The following is an 8,840-nucleotide window of genomic DNA, read 5'->3' on the forward strand; positions in this document are numbered from 1 at the left end:
TTTAAATCTCAGCAAAAATGAACATGAATATGAAGATGTGCTCAACATCATTTGTCATCAAGGAATTGCAATTTAAAACAATAAGTTATCCTTTAGCATCCACTAGGATGGTAGAAAACTAAAACACTAAAAATGCCAAAAGATGTTAAGGCTGTGAAGAAACAGGAATTCTCCATTGCTCATTGAAATGTGACATGGTACAGCCTCTTTGGAAGACAGTTTGGTGGGCTCTTAAAGAGCTAGGCATAGCCTTAGAATTGATCCAGCAATCATGTTCCTGTTACTGAAATGACAGGGGTTCAGTACTGCTGCTCACCACACAGAATGTCAATCACTGAGACAGTGAATGTTTCCAGGGAAGACGTATTTAATTATGTGCTGCAGCCAAGGAGAACGGGAGATAAAGTCTCAAATTTGTCTCCCTGACCAACTACAATTAGAAAGGCTCATATATAATGAGGGAAGGAATTAAGGAGGAGTAAAGAAGCAATTATGAATGAGTGGGTCTGGCATCTTGTTTGGATATGGTGATCTGGTGAGTTGCAGTCCTTTGCCTGAGGATCTGTTTCCTGAGGAAGGAACTCAGATGAGACAAATGTAAATTTCAAGTTTTAAGACCTGAAGGGTCAATTTTCGTGCATATTCAGAAACTTAAATATTTCTATGGGACAGCTGGAACGGTTTCACTCCTGGTTATTTACTGAACTGACTTGAAAACTTGTACTCATAAAAACACCACACATATGTTCATAACATTGTTATAATTGCTTAAAACTTGAAGCAACACACATTTCTTCAACAAGTGAATGGATAAACAAACTGGTACATCAATATGGTGGAATATTATTCAACAATAAAGAAATGAACTATCAAGCCACAAAAAGTCCTGTATGAACCTTAAATGCATACTGCTAAGTGAGGGAAGCCATTCTGAAGGGACTGCATACTATATGAGTCCAACTATATGACACTCTGGAAAAGACAAAACGATAGAGAATAGAAATATCAGTGGTTGCCAGAGTCAGAGGGGAGGAGGTGAACCACAGGAGATTTTTAGGGCAATGAAGCAATTCTGTATGATACTGTAATGGTGTATACATGACATTATGTATTTGTGAAAACATAGAACATTACTGCACAAAGGGACAAAATTTTATGTAATCAATTTTAATCATTTAGGTAGTCAGGGAATCATAGGAATGCAGACTGTGACAAGAGAACCTAACTATATTACAAATGTAGGAAACAAACTCAAGAGTAGGGGAGAAAGGTACCAATCTAAATAACTTTGGAAATTACCGGAGTTTGTAAGACTAAAGGCAAAAGGAACTGCATGTAAGCCGTTCCTAGTTGATACAAGTTGCTTCCCATGGGGATTGTAGGGAAGTTTAAACATTCCCTCTGGAGGCTTGATAACTAAGTCTGCTGAAATGAACTGACAATAAACAAATTAATAAGAGAAAGACCATTTAAATTACATCCATGCACATGAAAGTCTCACAGAATATGAGACTCAAAGGAGGGGGCAAATGGTTAAAGGTTGTACAGCATAAAATGAATAGGGGCTTGAAGGGTAAGTGATGACAAGTTATGGGAGGAAAAGAGGAGGAACTGCATGGTGAACAAATATTGTCTTATGTAAATAAAGTCTCTCAGGTAATAAAATTTGTCTAGGAGTTGTTTATTGCTGCTGATAAATCTTTCCTGGTTGTTTGATGAAATTCTGAGAAAGGAGGCTCAAAACCCTTGTATTCCTTTTGGAAGAACTTCCCTCAGTCAGAGAAGGGAACATCAGGAGAGCCCCTCCCTGCACTTAGAGGAGCAGGGTGAGAAACAAGGGAAAGCCAGACAGGCCTGGATTCTCGAGCAGCTTCTAAGTTCTTTCAGTTTCCGTTCATTCAAAGTTCTTAGCATGCCAAAGGACCATACACTGGGGTATCATTTTCTGAGCCTTAACAGGGTACAATTCTGATATTAACAATTCTGCTGTTGCCTTACATGTATACTGAAATTAAACAAATTGATGGCAGATGGTGGGAGCCAGGTTTCCCACTGTTGGATTGGGAATTTACATTTAAGCAAAGGAAGGATGATCCATGTGGTAATGGATCAGTTGGAGACATCAGCATGAACTCATATTTAGCTTAAATATAGATACAGAAGGTTACATATAGAAATATTTCCCAATCAGTGTCTACATTACAGTTAGTATGCACATATGTATTTCCTTTCTTGATCAGCTGAGAGGGCCTAGAAGCAATGATGCTCCAGTAGCAAGGAGCCCACTTAGCACCCAGATCTTGATTTCTATGTCATTCTCCAAAAATAAAAAACCAGGGCTCTTGGGAGAAATGGCTAATTCTGCTACTAGAGAGGGAAATCAACAAGCTGAGACTGGAGCATCTTGTAGTGCCAGAAAATAAGGAAATCCTAAAAACAAACAAACATTGATGGGGCTGTCAAAGGAATATAGAAACCAACAGAAAGATCTCCTAGTGACCAAATCTGGAATAATTTGAGCAAGAAAATAAAGTAGTACCAGATTATAATCCAAAGTATAAAATATCTGTGAGTCCATACCGATATAAATAAATAATTGAAGCAATAAATAAATTGGGAAAAGACAAATCTAACTGCCCACGAGAATTCTAAATAACTCATGTAGCTACTGTGCCCACAAAAAAGAGGGGAACATAAATTCCTACTCCTTTAGTGTAGGCTATACATAGTGACTTCCTCCCAAAGAGTGAAGAATGGAAAGTTGAGGGTGGGGGAAGGGGAGGAGAGCAGAGTAACTTTATTCTGGGGAAACTTGGTAAATTACCTCAGCTAGGTGATCAAGGTCAATATGAACAATGATAAATCATATTAGTAGTATATGTGATTGACAGGATGTGATGAAGATGGTACATTAACTCTGTGGCCTTGCTCCCCAAAACCCATAACCAAAGAGTAATCATGAGGAAAACAATCAGATAAATTCAAATACAGGGTCATCCTACAAAATACTTGATCATTATTCCTGAAGACTGTCAAGGTCATCAAAAACAAGAAAAGCCTAAGAAACTGTCACAACCAAGAGGAGTCAAAGAAGACATGACAAGTAAATGTAATGTGGTGTCCTGGATGAGATTCTAGAACGAAAACAGGTAAAAGGAAAAATCTGAATCTACCATGGACTTTAGTTAATTATCTATCAATATTGGTTCTTAATTGTAACAAATGAATCATAATGTAATGATATGTATAATATATGTAATATACATTAATGATATGTATGTGTCAATACATAATAATATCTAATGATATGTAAAATAATGTAATATAAACATACCATAACTAAGGTTAGGGAAAACTGGCTGTGAGATATATGGGACGTTTCTGTATTATCTTCTCAATTTTATGTAAATCTAAAACTGTTCCACAAAAGTCTACTATAAAAGAAAATGTGCCAATGCCAGACATGGTAGTGCATGCCTGCATGCCTGCAGTCCCAGCTACTCAAGAGGCTAAGGTAGGAGGATCCCTTGAGCCCAGAAGCTCAAGGCTGTGGTGAGCTATGATCCTACCATTGCACTTCAGCCTGAGTGAAACAGGGAGATCTGCCTCAAAAAAAAAAAGAAAAAAGACAATTACAAGTGTTGACAAGGACGTGGAGATAGTGGAAGTCTCATATATTGCTGGTTGGTTGCAAAATTGTGCAACTACTTTGTAAAGAAATTTGGCAGTTTCTCAAAGTCAACATACAATTACCACATGTCCCAGTAACTCCACTCCTAGGTATAGATCCAATAGAATTGAAAACGTGCACTCAAACAGTGTATACACATCCAGCCTGGATGACACAGCAAAATGATGTCAAAAAAAAAATGCTCTAATGTTCATATAGCATTATTCATAACAACAAAAAGTGGACACAACCCAAATATTTGTTAGCCAATGAATGAATAAACAAAATGTAGTATCTGTACAGTGAAATATTATTTGGCCATAAAAATATGCACAAATATTCATATAACATTATAATAGAAAAAAAAGTAGACACAGCCCAAATATCCATTAGCTGATTGATGAATAAACAAAACGTAGTATCCATGCAGTGGAATATTGTTTAGTCACAATATTATTTGGCCATTCCATAAAAAGGAATAAAATACCAAAAAAAAAAAAATGCCCTGATATGGACGACCCTTGAAAACATTATGTTAAGTGACAGAAGCCAGACACAAAAGATCACATTTCTGGTATTCTGTTTTACATTAACTAGCTGGAATAGGCAATTCCATAAAGTAGATTAGTGGTTGCTAAAGCCAAGAGCAGAAAGGAGTATAGGAAATCACTGCTAATTACTAATAGGTAGGTGGTTTCTTTTGGGGGTGATATAACATTCTAGAATTAGTGGTGATGGTCGCACAACTTTTGATTACACTAAAAAACACTTTAATTAGGTGGATTTTATGGTATATGAATTATATCTCCAAAAAGATAAGAAAAAGAAGAAAAGGAAGGACGAGGTGGGAAAAATGAGGAGGCCAACAACATGATACCTCTGGCTTGGAAACTGGTAACTTGTAACTCGGAAGATTTGTTTCTGGAAGAACTCTTTAGGCCCCAGGAAAATGCTTCTCCACTTGCTTTCTGTCCTCAAACATGACTGTGCCTAATGTTCTGAGCCTTCGTGGGCTGGGCCATTACCACCATCAGAGTGACACTGCCTTGGAGTGCAGGGAGAATTTGGACAGAAGTGCTTAGTTAGATAACAAAAAAGACACATTAACTTGTCAGCTGTTCTTCTCAGCATAAATGTAACAGATTCATGAATAACAATGTATAGTTTTTAGTTCCTATTACCATTACTTAGAATTCCAATTCCTATTACTTTTAAATCTGTGTATGTGTAAGTCTAGACATTTGATACTCATTCTTCATATTACTGTATAGATATAACAGACGATGAAAATGACAGCATAAAGACTTTTTGTTTTCTGCAATAATAATTTACCAAATGTTCACACATGATACATAAATTTCATAGTTTGTTTTCAACTCTGTCTCAGCAGAGTGAAGCTTTCTCAAATTGAAATTAATTTTTTAAAAAACCATCAAAGAACTACACTTACTGAAGAAGGATAGTCTTATTTGGTATCATTGTTAATAGAACACCAACTATGTGAAAAAAGAATTTTTTTAATGTAGACCCAAAAGTGACTGAGGCAGGTCTCAATCAATGAGAGGTTTATTTTGCCAAGGTTGAGGATGTACCAAGGAAAACCATAAATCACAAGAGCATCTGTGACCTATGATTTTTCCAAAGGGGATTTTGTGAACTTGGATATTGAAAGGGGAAAACATAGCAGGAGAGAGGACAAAAAGAGATGGGAGTGAGGGTGGGCAGTGAGGCAGGTGATTACATTCTTGTGAGACTCTGATTAGCTTCACTAAATCTACATTTTACATGTGAAAAGTGGGAGTGGGAGCAGTCAATTATGCATTGTCTTGTGTCAGTAAATCTACATTTTTACATCAGATGAAGTAAACGTGAAAAGAGGGAGCAGAGGAAATGAGGCTATGACACGGGGTTGTGAAATTACAGTTAACTGTTTGTGCTCAAAAGGAATACAGTATTGGTGATTCCCAAGTTAACTTCCCAAGCTCATCTTTACCTTTGGCATAGTGAGTTTAGGGGTTCTGTGATTCTACTTTTCTTTTACACTTCCCCCCCGTATTATTCCATTTTCATGCTCCTGATAAAGACATATCTAAGACTGGGAAATTTATAAAGGAAAAGAGGTTTAATGGACTCACAGTTCCACTTGGCTGGGAAGGTCTCACAATCATGTTGAAAGGTGAAAGGCATATCTTACACAGCAGCAGACAAGAGAGACTTTGTGCAGGGAAACTCCCCCTTCTAAAACCATCAGATCTCTTTATATACCATCACAAGATTAGCATGGGAAAGACCCATCCCCATGATTCAATTACCTCCCACCGGGTCCCTCCCATGACACATGGGAATGGTGGGAGCCACAACTCAAGATGAAATTTCTGTGGGGACACAGCCAAACCACATCACCCCTGCTCTTCAAAATCTTTTAAAGAAAATACTGTAGAAGAAAATGAGACTCTGCCCATGGGTTTGGTCTGATCCTTCATCAGTAGGATGATTTATTCCTAGAAAGTTAATTTCCACATGGCTAGGAAGGCTCATATCCCAAAGAGAAAGATGGGGGAGAAAGAGAGAAAGAAAAAAAAAGGACAAAAAAAAAGAAAGAAAAGAATGAAATAAAGAGAAAAGGGACCATGGACAAATTACAGCAACAAAGGGAAAGCAATCCTGGAAAACCAATTCAGGCTATACTACTGAAAGTCCATACATCAGAGGCAGGCATGAAGGTGGCATATATGTATGTGTATAGATACACACATACACACACACACATGTATACACAGAGGTTGTTGTTATTTCTCCTGAATTTTAAGTTGTCTAAGTTCAGTTTGAAAGGCTTTAAGGAAAGCACAGTTTTAGTTTCTAGTAATTCCAAGTCAGAAAAATGGGATTAAAAAAATTGAAAATATTAGCATGGAGACAGGTAGTCAGGAAAGAACTCAGAATCCAGTCCAAATAAGCTGTAGACAAATAATGAAAACTGAAAAAAATGAATAAAGCTAGAACTTAATGGGTATACTATAGTGATATCAGCTCACTGCAACCTCCGCCTCCTGGGTTCAAGTGATTCTCCTGCCTCAGCCTCCCAAGTAGCTGGGATTACAGGCATGCACCACCACACCTAGCTAATTGTTGTATTTTTAGTAGAGATGGGTTTTCACCATGTTGGCCAGGCTGGTCTTGAACTCCTGACCTCAGATGATCTTCCCACATCACCCTCCCAAAGTGCTGGGATTACAGGCATGAGCCACTGTTCCCAGCCATCTTTTGCAACACGTTTCTCTCTCAGTCGTTTATTTTTACTAAAGACAAATCACAGAAGGACCAATTTATTTGCAAAAAGTTTTAGTCTCGTTACAGTTGACCTGATTAGTTGCATAAAGGACAGCAAGAATAATTATTGGTAAACAGGCTTTCTAATATTGGCTTTCCTGGAACTTTTTCATAAGGAATCTCAGGTTAGACTTTTAAAGGCTTCTTAAGCACAGCCAAGGATTTATCTATGCCTGCAGATACCTGTCTCAATTCCTCTCTTCTTGAGGTCCTGCAATAACATGAGATTCCTGGGCCTGTCAGAAAATGACATTCTCTACTTACCACAGGTCAATAACCCTGTAAAGGAATTTCATAAACAATGTACAAGGCCAGTTTTTCCAAGGGGCTTTTTATTTTTAGACAGAGTCTCACTCTGTTGCCTAGGCTAGAGTGAAGTCATGTGATCTCGGCTCACTGCAACCTCTGCTTTCTGGGTTCAAGCGATTCTCGTGCCTCAGCTTCCTGAGTAGCTGAGACTACAGATGCATGTGACCATGCCTGGCTAATTTTTTTGTGTTTTTAGTAAAGACATAGTTTCACCTTGTTGCCCAGGCTGGTCTTGAACTCCTGAGCTCAGGTGATCTGCCTTCCTCAGTCTCCCAAAGCACTAGGATTATAGACATGAGCCACTATGCCCAGCCTCCAAGGGGCTTTTATTGGCTCTCTAACATCATTTCAATTTCTCAGAGCATTCTGGTCCTACATGAAAATATGCCATTCCAGTCAAAGTTTTGGTAAAATAACCAATGTCTACAATTATATCCTATTCCAAAAGAAAACAGATTCTTATCGAACTTATGCAACTAACTATATTGCTATAAATTAGGAATACATACAAATATTTTCTAAATTTGGGAGAAATCAGGTAGAGAAAAGGAAATTATGCTTCAAATTTAACTCACAAGGGTATACTTTACAAAACTGTTAAAAGCTAAAAATAGATCATTTTTTTCTTGACTAAAAAAACCAAAAGCATCAGCAATGTTTCAAACAAAAAAAGTCATAAAAACATTATTTCAGTACTCTATTAGTTCAGTCCTGTGCAATTAACTCATTCCATTTGATTGGGGTTAGCAATCCTCATGAATATATTAGATCTCCAATGAGAATCCTGGAAATTTTCTCTCTGGCCCCATGGCACAATGTCTAAAATTATCAGAAATAAGCATTTAAGAGCACCCAGCAGAGTATTTTCCATAAACTTCCCAAAGAAGCAAGTCTCTTGGGGGGTTTGTTTTTTGTTTTTTACTGTAGCTGACTATAAAGAGCTTTTTGGGAAGAATCAAAGTAAAACAATAATTATCTGTGTATGACAAAAGTCATACGACAGTCATGGTTAAAGACACAATTGTCAAGGAAATTTGGTTGTCTTTTTGATATATAACAATTTAACATAATATAATTATAGCTGATAACATTAAGACAACAGAATTATAGGAATCTCATACAATTTTAGAACACATAGTAATAACATATAAAATATAACCCAAAGAAAGTTAAACATTATTTCCTATTTTACATTTCTTGTATGATTTTTAACATATCAAAAAAACTCAATATGTCTCCTTTGGCTTAAGGGGACTTAATATCTTAAAAAGTTAATGAGATAAAAAAGAATTTAGAACTTGAAATATTTCTTTTGGAAAATTTGTTAAATATCAAAGCTTAAAGCACTTGATATCACAAAATAAAAATGCAGGTCATTGTAAAATAAGTCATTTGTTTAGCCAAATGATATTTCAAGGATTTTAAAGGCAAAAATCACTGCACTCAGCAGCTCATGCTTGTAATCTCAACACTTTGGGAGGCCAAAGTGGGAGGATCACTCAAGACTGGGAGTTCAAGACTTGCCTGTGCA

The sequence above is a fragment of the Sapajus apella genome, unplaced genomic scaffold (genome assembly GCF_009761245.1).
Source record: "Sapajus apella isolate SASKATOON/1434 unplaced genomic scaffold, GSC_monkey_1.0 scaffold23, whole genome shotgun sequence".
Taxonomy (NCBI): domain Eukaryota; kingdom Metazoa; phylum Chordata; class Mammalia; order Primates; family Cebidae; genus Sapajus; species Sapajus apella.